This window comes from Miscanthus floridulus, chromosome 8 (assembly GCF_019320115.1).
Source record: "Miscanthus floridulus cultivar M001 chromosome 8, ASM1932011v1, whole genome shotgun sequence".
Lineage (NCBI taxonomy): Eukaryota > Viridiplantae > Streptophyta > Magnoliopsida > Poales > Poaceae > Miscanthus > Miscanthus floridulus.
This window is the reverse complement of record NC_089587.1, coordinates 90,591,104-90,612,075: the sequence shown is the minus strand read 5'-3', so window position 1 is coordinate 90,612,075 and position 20,972 is coordinate 90,591,104.

The window sequence follows — 20,972 nt, the reverse complement described above, 5'->3', positions numbered from 1 at the left end:
GGCTGGCAGCCTGGCACGGACACTACTGCATTGCTCTGGTTGCTGCTACTGGGTAAATGCATGCGGTCGATGATGAATTGATGACGTGGTTGGTTCTGAGCTTGCATTGAGATAGGCCTAAAGTCGCCCACTTGCATTGAGATAGGCAATAATAATTGTACTGGTAGCCTGTGTGACTCCAAGCAGGCGGCCTTCCAGACCACCGCCGTCGGATCGGTGTGCTGCATGCAGCTCGTCATCGCACTAGCAACTACCACCGCGCGGCGCGCGTGTGCATGCTCCCACCCATAGAACTACACTGTAGTAGTGTAGTCTGTAGTAGATATTCTCATATTCATGACGAACTGGAAGCTGCTTGGAGACGAGCGAGTTCAAGTCGTCATTCCATTCCCCGCGAGATTCAAACCAGCCGTCGGATCGGACGACCTCACGCGGTGCGCGGCGGGACCAAGTGGCCCCGGCGGGATAGGAGGATCGCCAGCCAACCAAACACGCCGTAAAGAGATGATGAGGGCTGCCGGGTGGGTGACCGTGACCCGGCGTCCCGGCCGGCCGGGCACTCGGTCACGATCTCTGATGGATGGATCATCCATCCATCGTGTAGGTGTAGGTGTAGGTGGGACCGATCGAGGCCGCCTACAGCAGTACAGCTGCACTACATACGGATACAGCCGCCCAATACCGATCGAAACTAAACTAGAGATTGCAGCTGGACGAGACCACGTCCGGGTCCGCCCGGCCGACGATCCATGGTGGCGGTGCAGTGCCACCAGTGCAAGATGCACGCTTCGTACGTACGGTGCGGCGATGGGTCGCAAATGCAAATGGCCGTCGTCGATTGATTTGTCGGTTGGCAGTGGCAGTATAATGCATGCAGTGCCCTCCAGCTTGCGATGCAATATATGTATCAAGGTGTGTTTGGCGGCGCTTTCAGGTTAACGTACCCGGGCACCACGACGACCATGGATCGCGAGTTCGCGACAGGAACTAGCTGCTACTACTCACAGGATCCGCACGTTTCTAACTGGGCCCACGCCCATCCATGCATCCACCCGGCCGCCTTCTAGTGTAGTGTTGCTGTTCCCCTGCAGGACTGCAAAGACACGTAGGAGTACGCGTCCGGGAATGTTCTGGCGGACGTACCGGATGCGCCGTGCGTGCATTGTTGTCTTCAGCTCCCGCACCTCACTGCCACTAGAGGTTTCTTTTTCCAAGAGCAACCACAACCTCCAGGCTCCAGCGTTTTACGCCATGCCAGCGTGAGAGTCCCTGAGCCGGGAAGATTCCTCTCTCGATCCACACGTTGTGGCAGTCAGAATCGAGCAGAGCAAAAGGCCTTGGATTACCTTCTTCTCAGAACAGAACAGATCAGAGCAGGAGTGGCCGAGACGTCACTGTTACTGTCTGAGGCACAAATGGCCGAGACAGTGGTAGTGGGAAGGCGTGCGTACGGGTAAAGGAGAGGCAGCCTAGTCAGGGCCGACGCGTTACAGCAGCACAAGCAATCCTGCCGATCCACCCCAGAAGGCGGCCGCTGGGATCGGACTCCATCGGAGTGACCAACAGCTAGCTTGGCTGGGGCCTGGGGGCCGGGCGCGGCCGGCCCAAGTTGTATTGCATTGCATTGGCCGCCGACCGCCGTTCCAATTCGATCCGACGACGACGGCGCCCCTACCCGGCCGGCCCGCAACAACGTGACTGAACTCAACCGACGATAGATGATCCACCGCCGGGCAACCATATCGATCAATCTGCTGCTCTCTCCATCCGTTAGCGCCTCCTCTGCATGCGTAAAGAGCATTTTGCTGGTGGTGGCCAGCGTGACAGCGTCTCCTCGTGACTCGACCGTATCGTATCGTACCGGAACAGCTACACTGTGCACACTGTTTTCTACTACTACTGTATGTACATTTGAGGTGCCTGTAGCCTGTCGTTGTTATTTTCTGCATGCCTAGCTAGTGCACTTTATTCTCGCTTTAATGAGTTATACTATACTTAGGCCATGTTCGCTTCTCTTATAATCCGTCTTTTTTAGTCGGAATAGTGTTTTTCTCTCACAACAAATCAGTTGAAACAGTATTTCGGCTTGTTTTTTCAGCGAACCGAACGGGACCTTAGCGTCGAAACCACAAGATTCCGCTCCTCCTTGACGGGGCAGAGAACACAGACAGATTACAAGAACACTGACAGATTACATATCTTTTTTTTTTTTTTTTGAGGGGAGACAGATTACATATCTTGCCATTGCATTTGCATGCTGTAACCGAAACTAGCAACCTGGAATCGATGCGAATCCTGATCTGCCGCGCACGAAGGTAGTTTGAGACCGAAATTAAGCACTATTGCCGGGTTCGGTTCAAGGTTTTAGATTCATTCTCCTTTGTTTTTTAATTTTACCTTTGATTTGATGTGATGGCATTATGTTACAAGAGGATATTTTTTCCACTTTTATGTTACCTTATAAGTGGTCGTCAATCCGAGTGAGAAAACTCTTTTATATAAACCTGTGTTTGCTCCCTTCTTATATGATATATGGCAGAGCTCTTGCCAATGTTTCAAAAAAAAAAACTCCTTTATATCCGAGGGCCATGGGACGAACTCAACGCTTTACACCTTATGTATTTCATTCATGACTAGGATTTTTTTTTTTTGAAAACTAGGGGGTACATAATGTCTTAGAAATTCCTTATACTCCATCTGTCCCAAAAACGTATGTAAGTATCGCTTCTTGAGGAGTCAGTAATCAATCTCAACATTGACCAAACATATACAAGAAATTAATAATAGATATTTATATGATGCGTAATAAATATTCTTTATATGATGCGTAATAAATATTCTTTATTAGATTAATGATACATATATTTTTTATAATGAACCTATTTAAACTTAACAATGTTTGACTCCCTGAGATGTGAAATTTACATTCTTTCTGCGACAAAGGGGGTGCAAATTAACAAAATGCGAAGGGGCAAGAGCACTGAATTGAACCCTAACCAATGTGTCTCTAAATTGATGAACGAATGACAAGATGAGATCACAAAATCAATTGCAATGGACATGAAAACAAGAATATCGAAGAGATTTTGGTTGGCGCTTCATTTGTGGGAAGGGTAGCTAGCGCGTGAGGCGCCTACCACTTAGGGCGCTGTACATGTCAAAAACTACAAAGAGTTGGAGATATAGGTCCCCTGCAAAGTACATGGGTATGTGGTGCTTACACCTCCTGCAACTCGTGGCCAGGAGAGACTTGGCTGTCATTATCGTAGTGTGTCCATAGTACCTTGGGGACATCTAGTGAGTGGTGGACATTGAAAGCATCTAGGGCCCTAGTTGGATTTCGGTGATTAATGACAATACGTGATTATTGTGACTAACGTGTGTTTTGCAGAGGCAATTAAGTTAGGTCATGGTAATGGAGATCGATTGGGCTATCATGGTGATTATGCCCCTACGATGGAAATCGTTTCGGTTTTCAAAGGATGGACGACAAGGTTAATGATGGACTAGTTCTAAGTGTTGATTGGAGTTGAAGAGACACTTAGAGTAGTTTATGACTTTGTTTTTCCTTTGGCCGTACTATTAAGGGGGGTATGGACGGGTATCTTGACCTAGGTGAGTCTAGTGAGTTAGGTGTGATGCACACTTGCTAAATCTAGCACTAGGTAGCTCCTAAAAAGCCTTTAGATCTATTGGAGCAAACTTTATTCACATATGATCGAAAGTTGGAAGTGAATGGAGGGTCAAATACTGACTGGACGCTGGCTCCGGGATGAACAGACGCTGGCGCAGAGTCCGGTCAGTTCATTTGATCAAGGTGAAATCGTCTGGTGCGACCGGACGCTGAGAGGAGAAGTGACCGGACGCTGAGTCCCAGCGTCCGGTCGACTCCAGTAAGGTTCCAGAGAGGGAAAATTACGACCGGACGCGTCCGGTCATATTTTAAACACTAGAGTTCGGGGAGAACTGACCGGAGCGTCCGGTCAACATGACCGGAGCATCTGGTCACCCCGCAGAGGCACCTAATGGTTTGTTTTTCAACCATGGCTATAAATACTTCCTCTATTCATGTGTGGGGGTACTTTTGCTCATTCCAACAGCTAAGAAACACCTTTGAGAGTGCCAAGAAGAGCAAGGTCCTAGTGAGGTGATTGAGATGTGAGAATCCCAAAGAGAGCCCTCATTAGTGAGATCAAAAGTAGCAAAGTGTGCATCCACCCTTCTTATTAGGCTTGTCATGGTCAAGTGAGAGTTCGTGCTTGTTACTCTTGGTGATCGCCATCACCTAGATGGCTTGGTGGTGATTGGGAGTTTGGTGATCATCCGACAGAGCTTGTGAATGACCCAACTCAAGTTGTGAGCGGTTGTGGGTGATTCACCACGACGGAGTGTCAAAGAATCAACCCGTAGAGAGCACTTGATCCTTGCGCGGATCAAGGGGGAGCTACACCCTTGTGCGGGTGCTCCAACGAGGACTAGTGGGGAGTGGCGACTCTCTGATACCCTGGTAAAACATCGCCGCGTTCCTCCTTCTCTATTTACTTTAAGCAATTCAATTCTTGTCATTTACATTCATAGAATTGACATGCTAGAGTAGGATTGAAACATAGGTTGCTAAACTTTTGTGCGGTAGATCAATAGAAACACTTTCTAGGCACAAGGGCTTAATTGGGCTAACCATAGGACTTAATTATTGCAAAGAAATTTAGAATTAACCCAATTCACCCCCTCTCTTGAGCATCTTGATCCTTTCAATTGGTATCAGAGTCTCGTGCTCATGTATTTAGGCTTAACCGCCTAGAGAAAGATATCTCACGGGGATGGACCTCCTCCTATCTTTGAGGGGGATGATTTTCCATATTAGAAAATCCGCATGGAGGCGTATTTAGAAGCTCTAGATGTTGGAATACTTAGAGCCGCCTCACAAGGCTTCCCAAAATCTCAGGATGCTACACACCTACAAGGCGATGACGTGAATTGCGAAAAATGGAATGCAAAGGCTTGAAACACCATCTTTAGAGGCATTTGCAAAGATATGTTCAACCAGGTGAGGAACCACAAAGACGCCCATGCACTATAGTCGTACGTTTGTGCGCTCCATGAGGGAACAAAGAGTAAGCATGAGGAACGCTATCATCTTGTCATAAAAAAGCTTAACTCTTTTGAGATGCTTCCCAAAGAATGTGCTAATAAAATGTATTTACGCTTGAATGTTCTTGTAGAGAAAGTCAATGGGCTTGGACTCACTCAAATGCAACCATCCGATGTTGTAAGAAAGATCTTGAGTGTCCTCCCCATTGACAAATATGGGCATATTATGACCATGCTTCATCAAGGTGATCTTTCCACCACTACACCAACACAAATCTTGGGAAAGATCAATGCTCATGAGATGTACATACACATCACACCACAAGATGGCTCATCCTCTACTAAGAAGAAAGAAAAAGACTTAGCATTCAAAGCTAGCCAAGAGAAGGGCAAAGCAAGGCTTGAGTATGAGAGCTCAAGTGATGATGAAGTTGATGATGCAAGCCTTGCTCTCATGGTGAAAAGAACCGCCAAGATGCTAAAGAAGCTCAATAAGAGTGGCATCAAGTTCGATGACAAGAAGAAGAAGTTCTTCACAAGCTCTAGAAGGAAGCCAATCTCTGAGATGGATTGCTACAATTGTGGAGAACTTGGTCATCTAGCACATCAATGCACAAAGCCCAAGAAAGACAAGTACAAGGGCAAGAAAGATGACTCAAGCAATGAAGAAGAAGATGAGAAGAAGAAAAACAAGCCATACAAGAAGAGAGATGGCAAGACGGACTTCCACAAGAAGAAAAAAAGTGGAAAGGCATACATTGTCGGTAATTGGCTCACGGACATTGATTCATCTAGTGGCTCATCCGATGATGATAGTGACAACAAGAAGGTGGCCGCCATTGTTATTGACTCTTCATCATCTTCACCGCCACCACCGTCATCATCCCCTACACACCTATGCCTAATGATCAAGGGTGATCGCAAGGTATCAAATGATGATAGTAGTGGTGATGAACATGCTAGCAATGATGATAGCGATAGTGATGATAATATATATGAATCACCTTCTTATGATGATCTTGTTAAATTGCTAAATAAATACACTAAGATCATTAGAAAGAGTAGAGCTAAGAATAAAAAAAATAGAGGCTAAGAATGATTCACTTTTATCAAAATGTGATATAGCCGAAAAAGGCTAGTGTTGAGCTTAGAGAAGCAAATGATGCTATATCATCCAAACTCAAGGAGCTCAAATCTTCTAAGAAAGAGCTTAAAGATAAACATGATAAACTTGAGGGGATGCACAAAGAGCTCATCACTAGCCACAACAAGCTAAAAGAAGAATATACTACTCTTAAGATTAATCATGATAATCTTGTCATTGCTCAAGAATTTCTATCCAATGAGCCACATGATGCTACTAACAATGTTGTTAAGATTGATATAGCTACATTATGTGATGGTTTGATCATTGAGAGCATTAAGCAAAGTTCTAGTAGCAAGGGCAAGCAAGTGGTTGAGGCTAATGATTATGATGAGTTTGTCAAGCTCAATAATGACAATGAAAAGCTCAAGAAAGATCTTGAAGAGCTCAAGACCACCAACACCATAGTGCTTGAAACTAGTGATCATGATGGTGACTTAATTCTTGAGAATGAGAAGCTCAAAGAAGAGAACAAGAAGCTCAAGCAAGAGAAAAATAATGATGCTCTCAAGGAAGAGAACAAGAAGCTCAAGTTGGAGAAAGAGCATCTCAAGATTGGATTGAGCAAGTTCACAAGAGGCAAGCATCTTCAAAGTGAGCTACTAATGAACACCGTCATAAAGATGGATAAAAGTGGCATTGGGTACATGGCAAACAAAGAGAAGAGGGTTCAAGCTCAACAACAATAAAAGCCAAAGCTAAAGAAGTGTTTTGAGTGTGGACAAGAAGGCCACTTTGCCCATGAATGCCAAACTCCACCACCATAACCCTTGCCCAAGCATGCTAGACATTTTGCCTTCAATGCTCATTACATGCTTAGAAAGGATTCTAGTGGAAAGATGAAAGTCATGTTCTTAGGATCTCCAAGCAAGAATAGGTCTAAGAAAATTTGGGTTGCAAAGTCACTTGTTGAGAAGGTGAAGGGCCCTCAACAAGTTTGGGTTTCTAAAGTTTGATCTCTTGTGTGTAGGTGAACTACAAGACCGGTGGAAGTCATTAGGTTATTGATAGTGGTTGCACACAACATATGACCAGTGATCCTCATATGTTCACCTCACTAGATGAAGAAGTCGATGGACAAGAAAGAATCACATTTGGAGATAATTCTAAGGGCAAGGTTAAAGGATTAGGCAAAGTGGCAATATCAAATGATCATTCTATCTCAAATGTGCTCTATGTTGCTTCATTGAGCTTTAACTTGTTATCCGTTGGACAATTGTGTGATCTTCCACTTGTTCACCGAGCAGGAAGTTGTTGTATCTAAGAAGGATGATGATCAAGTGATATTCAAAGGATTTAGATACAACAACCTATACTTAGTGCATTTCACCTTCGAAGATGCTAACTTGAAAACATGCCTATTCACCAAAACAACACTTGGGTGGCTATGGCATAGAAGACCTTCTCATGTTGGGATGAGCTCACTCAAGAAGCTAATGTTTAGTGTGTGTATATGTGCTAGATTTTAAGCTAATACTAAGAAAACTCATTTGATTGCCATTAAAAGAATCCTTAGGTATCTTAAGCACACACCAAGCATTGACCTTTGGTATCTCAAAGGAGCTATATTTGAATTAGTTGGCTATTCCGATTCAGATTATGCCGGTTGCAAAGTGGATAGAAAAAGCACATCCAGAGGGTGCCATTTGCTTGGTAGATCACTTGTGTCTTGGTTCTCCAAGAAACAAAATAGTATGGCTTTGTCCACCGCCAAAGCGGAATACATTGCCGCGGGTGCTTGTTGTGCACAAATACTTTACATGAAACAAACTTTGCTAGACTATGATGTAGTTCTAGAAAAAGTACCTCTTTTGTGCGACAATGAAAGTGCGGTAAAACTTGCAAATAATCCGGTTCAACACTCTCGCACCAAGCACATAGATATCCGTCATCGCTTTCTTAGAGATCATGTTGCAAAGAATGATATTTTATTAGAAGGTGTAAGGACCAAGGATCAATTGGCAGATATCTTCACTAAACCGCTAGATGAGGCGACTTTTTGTCGATTACGGAATGAGCTCAATGTTCTTGATTTTAGTAACTTCACTAAAAAATGAGCTTGTGTTGTCCCTTGCATTGCATTGTAATATACAACATTTTTACTCTTTATGGTAATGCATATAGGGCTTGTCTAACATGGTTAAGATTACCACCGAAAAGCGTGTGAAGAAGCTTAACCTTGGATCAAACTTGACAAGCAACTAGATTTACTTTCAAGTATTGTATTGCATATGCATGAATGTTGCTTTGTCGTTTATCTTCAATTGCCCTCTTATTACCTATTTTCTTAAAAAGAATTATAGCCTAAGGCAAAATATTTTGAAAATTTTGAGGGTTTGAGAGAGGTCACTCACATCAGTCCCAATTGGTGTTTATTTGGATCTTACTGAAGTTGGGACTTGATTGGGAACAGGCAGCACAAAGGACTTTGAAGATTTGCTGAAAAAAGGGTGACTAGACGCTGCACCGGACTCTGATGTCCAGCATCCAGTCAGTTCATAGGAGGTGAACTACTGCAGAGAAGGAGTGACCGGACTATGAAACAGTGCTTTCCTAGCCTCCGGTCAGATGGCGATCCAGCATCCGATCGAGCGAAGAAGACGAAGTCAGGATCGACCGGACTCTGGCTGCGTCTGGTCAGTGGTGATTGAATGTGTTCGGTCGCGATTCTAGGGGTTTTGGACCTCTCTAGAATCGACCGGACGTTGGGTGGTAGCGTCCGGTCACTGCCACCAGAGTGTCTGGTTAGTAGAAAACGTACGGGATCTGGTCTCTTTCCTGTTTCCTTTTCTGTTACGTCATGGGGGATGCCTTATAACTGTAGCGACCATCGTGCCTCCACCGCTCGAACCCTAGCCACCGAATCCACTTCTAGCGCCACCGCTCGCTATGCCGCCTCCTACGCCGTCGTGCTGCACCACTGCCTGCCCATAGCCGCACCGCCACGCCCCATTCACACCCGCACTGCTTTTCTCGACATGACCTCGTGCTGCTCCCTATGCCACTATGCCCTGTCTACACCACCGCGCCCTGCTCGCGCTGAGCCCATGCCGCCAGCAGTGCCTACTCACCAGCACCGCCCCCAGTGCATCAATGCCGCCGCCTCCCGTGTCCTAACACCAGCGTTGCCTCAAGAACCTCGATGGTGCCCTAGTCACTACTCACCGAGCATCTTCACTGCAGTGCACTGTCGACTCACGGCATATTGCCTCGTCGGAACCCTACCTTCGCAGTGCTGACCTGGTGGTTCCCTGATTCATTCCTTTTCTCATCGATTCGCTGGTTCGTCAGGTAGCAAGCCCTCGTTTCCAATTTCGCATCTAATTGCTTGCTTCTTAGGGTTTCGTATCTCTAGATATATCATAATTATTCATATATCCTATCTATTCTATTATGCAGCGAGTCGGTGCCATTGTGGTCCCATTAGCAGTTGTTAGTTAACTCAGGGCTAGGCTCACGAGTATGGATCGAGGCCAAGCCTCGGATGTGACAGTTGGTTGTTGATCTTCGTTAGCGACAGTTATTCTTTTTAGATCCATTAGATGGCTCATGTCAAGAATGTCGGAGGTGGTCTCGGTGATGAGGATCTGAGGCCCCCGCCTCGCCAGCCTATAGATGCAAAAGGCAAGGCGACAAAGAAGCTAGCAACGAGAAAGCGCAAGTATCCTGATGTAGATACAACAAGAGCAGCCGCAGTTGTAGAGGCCGCAGAGCGCGTAGAGAGAGGAGGTGCTCAGAGTGATGTTGTTATTGTAGATCAACATTCTCCATCTACGAGGGCTACACTTGAGCAGGTTGAGCGCCGTCATGGTGGTCTAGCTGGGACTCTCATGGTTGGAGGACAACGTGTCGCTATTGATGAGAGTCAGTCTCAGGGGGAGCCTCAGTAGCAGCCATAGCCAGTAGAGCAGACTCAGGAGGGAGAGCAGGCCAAGGAGACAGAGCAGGCACCTCAGCCACAGCTTCACCGCTCTGGTCGTACCCATGCTCCAATCACACCAAGGTCAGAGACACAGCGGAGGGGTTCTCGTCCACCACCTAGACCATAGGGTCTACCTCCAGTGACTCACTTGGATTTGAGGGCCACCATAGCCAAGCAGATTCAGTAGCTTAGATTTGTGGACTTTGAGCAGTGGTTCCTGCCGAGGCGGGATGAGCGTGCTTCAGAGGGTTTCTACACACCTCTGTAGGAATATTTTTATAATGCATATCTTAACAGTGGGGCAGTATTCAGATCTTAGAGGGTGTGCAACATTGAGACCATTATAGCAGCAGCTAGAGAGCATATTCGCCCTTACCTAGCTTACCTACTAGGGCTGACAGATTTACTTAGATGGACAGGCTTATATGTTCCATCTTGGGTCTGTCAGTTCTATGCTACACTCTGGATTGACCCGCAACACAGATTTATACACTTTGCATTTAGAGGCAAAGATTACAGGTTGACGAGCACTAGGGTTAGAGAGATACTTAGACTTCAGGAGTAGCCCATCCGGCTACATGAGGTTTGCTATGGATAGACAACGCCTCTTAGACACCCTCACGGTGGTCTTGTGCCCCCTACAGATCTAGTCCGCCATTGTTTTATAGAGCCATTCGGCGAGGGGTCGAGCAGGACATCCAGTGATCTCACTCCTACATCTAGAGTGCTGGATGCTATTGTGAGGAGGATACTGCTTCTGAGGATGGGGTATCGTGAGGGCTTGACTCGCATACAGTTATGGTTACTGAACTCTTTGATGCAGTAGACAATGTTTGACATTTGGGATCTCCTTCTATCAAAGATGGAGGATACTATTGCAGAGGGGTTTAGGGGTCATAGGCAGCTGTCATATGCTCATTGGGTTATATTTCTGATCCATAGGGCAGTTACTATGAGGCCACCAAAGATGCTGGCAGAGTATAGTGGTGCTACTATAGAGTTCCCTACATACAACATGACTTAGATGATCCATCATAGTGCTGTAAGGACACCTAGCTAGCCGAGCCGATGTTTAGAGGTGCCAGAGACTGTAGCTCAGTAGGATGATACCATCAGGAGCATAGTAGCTATAGAGGAGGAGTAGCTTGATGCTCAGCAGGAGAGGATTGCCACGAGCGATCGCAGTGACAGCTCAGATGATGACTACCAGCCTATTCCTTAGATGCCTCCACGTCGACATGACCATGAGGTCGGTAGTTCTAGTTCAGCTCCACCTACACCATAGACAGACCCCGCTCTACTTGCCATACTTGAGTGGATGAGGCAAGATCAGGCTCGCTAGGCATAGGAGACCGCCACTACTTTTGCATAGTTCTAGACTAGGCAGGATGAGTTCCAGCGACAGCAGCAGGCAATCCAGAAGTAGCAGCAGGCTATACAGTAGCAGCAGTAGGCCATGCATCAGCAACATCTTCTCATTCAGCAACTGCTACTTGGGTTTATGCAGCATGTTGTGACAGCTATTGGGGCTCCACCGCCACAGCCCTCACCCTAGCTTGGTCAGCCTGCCACCACTTCTATGATTCTAGCATTACAGCCTAGTGGGCTTCAGAGTCAGGGACTACCACTAGCATAGTTTGCTTTCATAAGATTGAATTATGAACCTATAAAATGAGTTGATCCACCATTTTCTCGTACTTTAATTTGTCTTGTAAGGACCTTTCCCTTGAATTACCTTGGAGTGCCCTTTCACTATGAGAAGTTGAGAAGGGAGGACATCGAACATTTGATAGATAAATCACTTAAGAGGATGGCAGGGTGGAGAGGTAGGCTGCTCTCATGGCAGCAAAACTCATCTTGATCTAGACTTGCTTGGTCAGTATCCCTGATTATTTGCTTTCCTTTATGAAATTCCCTAAGTGGGCTATAAAGCTATTAAACACTCACATGGAAAATTATCCATGTGATGAGACACAAGCATCACCTAATTAACTAGGAATCAATTAGCATGCTTAAGGAGTTTGGAGGTCTAGGTATCCAAAACCTTATAGAGTTAAACATTTGCTTAATTAGCCTCCTAGATTGAAGATATCAACTGGATAGGAATCAGTTGTGGATAAGAATCATTGATATAAACATTGGATAGTTGATCCTAACATCTTTCATACTTCCACCAATGGCTCCTCTCAACTTTTTAAGGGCTTCTTGTTGGAGGATGCAAATGTTGCTAAGATGGGTTATAGATGGTTCGTTGGAGATGGAAAAATATTAAGTTTTGGGAGGATAACTAACTAGGGTCTTTAAGTTTAGCCTTTTGGTTTTGGGAGCTCTATGTTTTAGTAAATTAAAAGTAAAAAACTATAGCTGAATTATGGTATGGCAGGGAGTTAAAATACACTTTTCGAAGAGGTGTGGATGACAGACCTATGAACACACGGGTGGAGGTCATCCAACTGGCCAGCACTATTATTTTCACTAGAGTTTGATTCCTTGTGTGGACCTTGTCCTCAAAAGGAATGTTCTCCTTGCAGCCCGTTTATAAATTTATTACTTTCAGAGGGGTGCTACCTATTTTCATTCCTACAATGTGGAAGCTGAAGGTTCCACCTAGGATTTATTTCTTTTTGTGACTTTTGTCAAAAGAATTAAAGTGCTTACTAGAGAAAATTTTAGCAAGAAAGAATTTAGATGATACTAATTGTGTTTTGAACTGAAAAGGAAAGTGTAGAGCATATCTTCTTTGAATGTGTAGTGGCCAAACAGTTGTGCCAATAGATTTTTGATACCATATGTTAGGTTCATAAACCCAGGGTCCCCAATAGACCCGCTTTCCTGCAAACACTCGGCCCAGTAGACGGCATAGCGACAACATGCATGTCTCGAGGCGACCCAGATACATAATGATAGGCCGAGAGAACTATCCGGTCCCCAACCAAAAGTCCTGGCCAAGGTGGGGACACAGTTCGACTCCAACCTCCTTTTTCAACCAGGGCTACACCGGACCTCTGCTCGTGGCTTTCCTCGACCGACATGGTCGGAGCCAACTAGGAATGACCGATTGGGGATGCCCACTCGGTGAGGGCCCAGGGATCAGGCAGAGCAGATAAGGTAAGGCACTCAAGTCAAACTGCAATATCGAGGACCGTACCCTGCCATACCCTACGCACCTGTAGAACAGTGCCACCAGGCCATGCAGATGGGCACTATGCAACCTTCTAGGCATGTTAGAACACAAATAATATTGTAGGCGCCGATGTTTGCCACACTAGGCGAGCACGGTAGAGCCTACCATATGCATCAGACATAAATAGTATTGTGGGCGCCGACGACCGTCTCATACCCGACAACGTGGGCAACAAGACTAGGTAGCACATATATATATTCTCTTTCTTTCTCTGACTTGTAAGGCCATCCCCTTTGACTATAAAAGGGAATAAGCTCTCTCCTAAAAAGCTCTCTGGCTCTCCTAAAAAAAGAGAAGCTAGAGGATTCGAGCGCTCGAGGACCTGAGAACTTGAATAGCTCAATAGCTCTAGAACTCTAAAGCTACACAGAGCATACGCTCCAATACTTAGCGCATGTTTGAGCCCCCATCACTCTCGGCCCTTCGGTTTAGAGTCTGACCGGGCCTTTAACACCCCCTTCTTATTCCTACTCGTTTGTAACCCCACAGCAAACTTTAAGCACCTGAGCTCAGGAATAAAGTCATCGACCGACTAAAACTGGATGTAGGGCATGTTGCTTGAACCAGTATAAATCCTATGTCATTGAGTGCTAGGCCACATCCGATCACAATGCACGACAAAACTACAAATATTTACTTGTTGGTCACTTTTCGCACCGACAGTTGGCGCCATCCATGGGGAGGACACCATGCGTTCACGCTTTTGGTCATCAGATGGCCCACCTTTCCACTATCTTCGTCATGGCGGGCTCAAGCGATATGATTCACTTTGGCTCGCTAGAGTTCCCCACACTCCCACCTATTGGGATGTGGGTTCCTCCCGCCTTCGTGCCAGTCCAGACCTTTCTCTTCGAGAGTCTAGACTTCATCGTAGACCAGCTCGGTGTACTCCGCCTCAATGAGGAGGCGCTCGTCCCAACGTCCACTGGAGGAGGAGCATCGTCCATCGGTCTTGGGCCACCTAACGACCTCAACATCGAAACCCTTGTGCTTCACCTCTAGCCCATGCTGGGCTCAAACTCCATGGTGAGTAACATATATGTTGTTCTTTACTCATTATTTAACACCTTCCGCCAACTCTCCGGAGGGACACCGTTGTCCCCACTATGACCGCTGTGCGACCAGTTCTCCTATGGCTTTGCGTCCCCTAGGGATGCGTACATGAGGGGGCTTTGAAGGATGCTGATGCCGCCCCCTCTCACATTCGAATTCATAGGGATGGTGGGCTATGCTCCCACCTCCTTCCATGACCTCGTAGATGACAAGGTCGAAAGCAACGGCTCTAGCATCAGCGACGTCATGACACCTGGCCACCCTCTGTCCTAGGAGCACGCTATGGCAGACACCTTGGGATAGCCACTGGTGGTAGCAGAATCTCTGTAGACTCACACCCCTCTGGACCCTCGTGCGAAGGCCCTCGTGCGTGCACAGGAGCACGGCGAGGAGTTACGATAATGGCGACAGAGTCAGCTACCACCTGCGCTAGCACGCCCGGTGTAGCACGCTGCGCCACATGCGCGTAACCCAATGAGCGGTGCTTAAGGTTGGGCCCACTAGGTCCAATGTAACATCTTGAACGGAGGGAATGATCCCCCATGGTTTGCTCGGTCTAGCCAGAACATCGCTGCTGCGGTGATGCTTCAGCATAGCCTTTCTGAGCCTGCCGACCCCTAGGAACTGGCAATCCAATGGAACCTCTAGGCACTAGTGGAAACCACCGCCATTCAATAGGCGGAGAGCACCGCGTCGTGACACCGGCTCATGGCCTCTTGCCCTACTAGGGGAATGGGGCTAAACTAGTCGAATCGCTCCATCCACTCACCACTATAGTTGCTGGGCGTGGGGTAGGAGGCCGCGTCTTCACCACAGCCTGACCTAGTGCCCTCTCCACACCGACCACCTATGCGTGAATGGCTTGGGTTGAACTGTGACTCTTGTAGCATCATCAACAATCGACACCATGCTTGGCACGATGATGACGTCCATCAAGTGGTGGCAAGAGTAGGCGGCATGGGCCCTAGCCTGACCATCGAGGAGTGCGGGGACACACATCCTAGGCATGGTGGTTGACCAAATGACCGAAGCCCCAGCCTAGATGGCCCGGGGCCATGGGCCTTTGGTCGTCGCATCCAGAGAGCACCATTCCCACAATGCTTCTAACCAACCACCAACATCACTAGATACACTAGGGAAATGAACCCCGATATATGGCTCAAAGACTTTTGGCTCACCTACCGAGCTAGAGGAGTGGATGATGACCACTTCATCATTCAGTATCTCCCCATCTAAGTGGGGGAGCATGTTCGAGCATGGCTCAAATTCCTCTCGCTCGATAGCATCCATGACTAGGCGGATCTCAAGAGGGTCTTTGTCAGAAATTTCTAGGGGACATATGTCTGTCCTAGGAATTCCTGGGACCTCAAGAGCTGCCAGTAGGAGCCTAATGAGTCCCTACAGGATTACATCCATAGGTTCTCAAAGCGGTGCAACTCCCTTCCTGATGTCGTCGACATGGACGTCATCAGCGCATTTCTCTCTAGGACAACCTATGAGTCCTTGATCCATAAGCTCGGCTATCTAAAGCCCCATACCACCCACGACATGCTCGACATCGCCATGAACCATGCCTTTGGTGAGGAGGCGGTCGAGGCGGTCTTCAGCGGCGATCAGGACAGGGGCAAGGCCTAGCGTGAGGACCAAGGTGAGGGCCCCTCCACACAAAAGGGCAAAAAGAACAAGAAGGATCGGCGCTGACCGACCAACCCAACTTTGGTCATTGTAGCTGATCATGCGGGCAAGCAGCCCTAGCAGGGCTAGCCTGACCACTTCAACAAGCTCATGGAGAGTCCATGCACCAACCACACCTACCCCATCAAGCACCTCTACAAGGATTGCGAGCTCCTCAAGCGCTTTCTGTGATGGGCCAGTAAGCCAAAGGAAGGGAAGGGCAAGGAGGAGGTGGCCAAGAAAGGAGGCATGGTGGGCAAGGATGATGATGGCTTCCCCAGCACTAAGGAATGCCTCATGATCTTTAGGGGGTCCAATGCCATCCACTCCAAGCGCTAGCATAAGGTACGCTACAGAGAGGCATGTGCCGCCGAGTTGGTTGTCCCCTCGTTCCTTAGCTAGTTGGACTCCCTGATCACTTTTGATCAGAGAGACCATCCTTCCCACATCGCCTGACTGGGTCGCTACCCGCTCATCATTGACCCCATCGTCTGCAAGAAGCGCCTGACCAAGGTGCTGATGGACGGAGGCAGTGACCTCAACATTCTCTATGTCGACACCCTCGATGCCATGTGCATCCCCTGGTCGGAGCTCCACCCAGTGAGCTCTCCCTTCCACGGCATGATCCTAGGGACACAGGAATACCCACTCGGGTAGATCGACCTGCCCGTCATGTTTGGCGACTGAGCCAACTTCCGCTTAGAGGTCCTCACCTTAGAGGTGGTGGACTTTCTAGGGTCCTACCATGCCATCTTAGGACAGCCATGCTATGCCAAGCTCATAGCGATCCCCAACTACACCTACCTCAAGTTGAAGATGCCAGGACCGAACGGCGTCATCATTGTGGGTAGCACCTTTTTGCAGCCTACACATGTGACCGTGAGCATTACGAGCTCACCACGGCCGTCATCAACTTCGCTGAGCTCTTGGAGCTCGGGAATTCGTTGACTCCAGCAGCCCTAGACTGCATTGAGCCGACCTCCTTGAGTGCCTTCTACCTAACTGAGGAAACCAAGGTGGTGGAGATCGACCCCACCGACTCGACCAAGACGGTGTGGATTAGGACCAAGCTCCCAGCCAAATAGGAAAGCGAGCTCGCTGAATTTCTTTGCACCAATCACGATGTCTTCACATGGAAACCTTCTGACATGCTGGGCATACCAAGGGAGGTCGCTGAGCATGCATTACGCCTTGACCCAGGCTCGACACCTGCCAAGCAATGCTTGCATTGCTTTGACAATGAGAGGCGTAGGGCCATAGGCGAGGAGATCGCCAAACTCTTAGCAGTCGAGTTCATCAAAGAGGTATACGACTCCGACTAGCTAGCTAATCCTGTTCTTGTGAAAAATAAGACCAGGAAATGGAGAATGTGTATTGATTATATTGGCCTCAACATGGCGTGTCCAAAGGACCATTTTCCTTTGCCATGCATAGACCAGATAGTCGACTCCACCTCAGGATGTGAAATCCTCTCCTTTTTGGATGCCTACTCAGGCTACCACCAGATCACGATGAAAGAGTCTGACCAGGTCACGACTTCATTCATCACCCTATATGGTTTGTACTGCTACGTAACCAAGCCTTTCAATCTGAAGAACGCTAGCACCACCTATCAACGGTGCATGCAGTGAAGTTTTGCCGACCAAATCGACCCACCTGACTAGTCTAACCAAGTCGAGCGACCAAAACCGACAATTGTCGTCTATGTAGATGACGTAGTGGTGAAAATGGCTCAAGCTAGCGACCTGATCGCAAATTTGGCCGCAACATTCACAAAAATCATGGCATCAAAGCCAACCCTAGAAAAATCATGGCCATCTCCAACATGGGCCCTATATGCAACAACAAGGGCGTATAGAGGCTCACTAGCTGTTTGGCCGCCCTAAGCCGGTTCATCTCCTGACTAGGGGAACAGGGGAGGCCTCTCTATAAACTTCTCAAGAAGATAGACACATTCATCTGGACAGAGGAGGCACAATAGGCTTTGGAAAGCCTCAAAGCATCACTGATGTCGGCCCCAGTCCTCGTCGCTCCCGAACAGGGAGAACCCCTACTCCTCTACATCGCGGCAAACAACCATGTTGTGAGCATGGCCCTTGTCATCGAAAGGGAGGAGCCAGGCCCCCCTGAAGGTTCAATGACCGATGTACTTCATCGGTGAGGTACTCACCGACGCCAAGGCTCGATACCCCTAGGTGTAGAAGCTTCTGTACGTCATGCTGATAGCGACCCGGAAGCTTCTGCACTACTTCACTGACCATGAGGTCATAGTCGTCACCCCATACCCACTGAGAGACATCATCCATAACCATGATGCCATGGGATGAATCTCCAAGTGGGGTCTTAAGCTCATGGGTCATGACATTAGGTATGTCCCTCGCACCGCTATCAAGTCTCAGGCTCTCGCTGACTTCATCGTCGAATGGACATAAGTCTAGCTCCTGACCCCAAACGTCACCCATGAGTACTAGACAATGTACTTCCATGAGTCGGTTATGGCACCTGGCTTGGGGGCTAGAGTGGTTCTGATCTCCCTGGATGGGAGCAAGTTCCGCTACGTGATCCGTCTCCATTTTTTGGCCTCAAACAATGTCATGGAGTATGAGGCCCTCATCAACGGACTACGCATCACCGTCGAGCTCAGCGCTACATGGCTGTACATCCGTGACAACTTAGAGTTGGTCATCGACCAAGTCATGAAGGAGTCCTCCTGCAAGAGCCCTCTCATGGCAGCATACTGCTAGGAGGTGCGCAAGCTCGAGGACAAGTTTTGAGGGATCGAACTGCATCATGTCCCCCAAAAGGACAATGATGTCACCGATTTCCTCACAAAATTGGCTGCCAGGCGGGTTCCGTCTCTAGATGGGGTGTTCATCAACGATCTCCATGAGCCATCTGCCCACATTCTGGAGTATCTGATCTAGACACACTCTGACACCAATCTGGCACTCAGGGGCTCTAACCTCCTGATGTGCCCTGACCCCGACCAAGTGCTCGGGGGCTCCAACCTTGGTGCCTCCATGACAATGTCGCCCACCAATGTCGCTGTGTTGGCACTCGATCAGGCTGACTGGAGAGCACCACTACTTGCCTACCTCCTTGAGGAGGTTCTCCCACCAGAAAGGACTAAAGCGCGATGAATCACTCGACGCATCAAGACGTTCGTCGCCATTGGTGATGAACTTTACAAACAAAGTCCATCGGGAGTATTCATGAAGTGCATCCCGACTGACCAAGGAAATAGCTCCTCCTTGAGGTCCATGCCGAAATCTATGGACATCATGTGACCCCGAGGTCACTGGTTGGGAAAGCCTTTCGCCAAGGTTTTTACTAGCCCACTGCGCTGTGAGATGCAGAATAGGTTGTCCACAGGTATGAAGGATGCTAGTTCTATGCTCAGCAAACTCATCTATCGACATAGGAGCTTCAGACCATCCCCATCAGCTGGCCATTCATGGTAGGGCCTCAACATGGTCGAACCCCTCAAAAAGGCCCCAGATGGCTTCACTCACCTGCTCATAGCAGTGGACAAATTCACCAAGTGGATAGAGGCAAAGCCCATCACCAATATCTACTCGGAAGAGGCGGTCAAGTTCTTCCTCGACATCATCTATCGGTTTGTTGTTCTAAACTGTATCATCACCGACCACAGAACAAACTTCATTGGGCAGAAGTTCCTGGACTTCTATGATGGATATGACATCAGGATCGATTGGGCCTTGATCGGGCACCCGTGTATCAACGGTCAAGTCGAGCAGGCCAATGGCATGGTCCTCCAAAGACTCAAGCCCCGCATCTTTGATTGACTCAAGAAGTATGCCGAGTGATGGGTTGCAGAGGTTTTAGTGATCCTATGGAGCCTAAGAACTATGCCAAACCTGTCCACAGGGTTCACCCCTTTCTTCCTCGCATACAGAGCCAAAGCAGTGTTGCCCTCCAACCTCGATCATGACGCCCCAAGAGTAAAGGCCTTTGACTAAGACTGAGCCATGGAGGCTCAGCAGGATGCAGTTGACCTCCTCAAGGAGGTTTATGAGATGACTATCATCTGCTCCACTCATTACCAGCAAACTCTCCACAGGTACCATGAAAGAAAAATCAGGGGGAGGATCCTCGAGGTCGGTGACCTTGTACTCCAAAGGACCCAGTCAACCAAAGAGAAACATAAACTCTCTCCACCATGGCAAGGACCCTACATGGTGACCGAGGTGAACTGGCCGGGTGCCTACTCGTTGAAGGACGACAACGGCAACGTTCTCACTAACACATGGAACATCAAATAATTTTGTCATTTTCCCTTAAAATTCGGTTTTACTGTTCTCTTTTCATTCAACGTTTGCTCCTATAGCACCCTAGCCCGTGCACTATCAGCCTAGGTCGCTCGGGGGCTCCATGGGGGTGCGATACCACCCTCCTCTTTTACTATCATATAGTAATACTTTTCACCCAAACGAAAGGGCGTCACCCAAACAAAAGGGCATTCCATTCCTTTGATTACCCTACATAACTCGCGTTTTAACCTCCCAACCGATCACACCCCACACGACCTATGGTTACGAGCTGCTGAGCCTCACGGGCCACGCTCGGGTTCTTAAGGTTGCAGCCTATGGGTGAAAGGTCCTAATGGCTAGAGGGGGGTGAATAGCCTATTAAAAATTTCTTCAACAACACTTAGCAAACCGGTTAGACAAATATGAGGCGAAGCAAGTAGTCTACTAAAAATGCAAGCCACCTACCACAATTCTAGTTTCTATAGTCTCTATTCACACAATGGCTATGTCACTATACTAAGTTAGTGCGCTCTCAAAGGCTAACTAAAGAGCCACATTAACCAAACTAACAAGCTCTCACGACTATCTACACTAAAGAGCTTGAAAACTAGTTTGCGATAAAGTAAAGAGAGA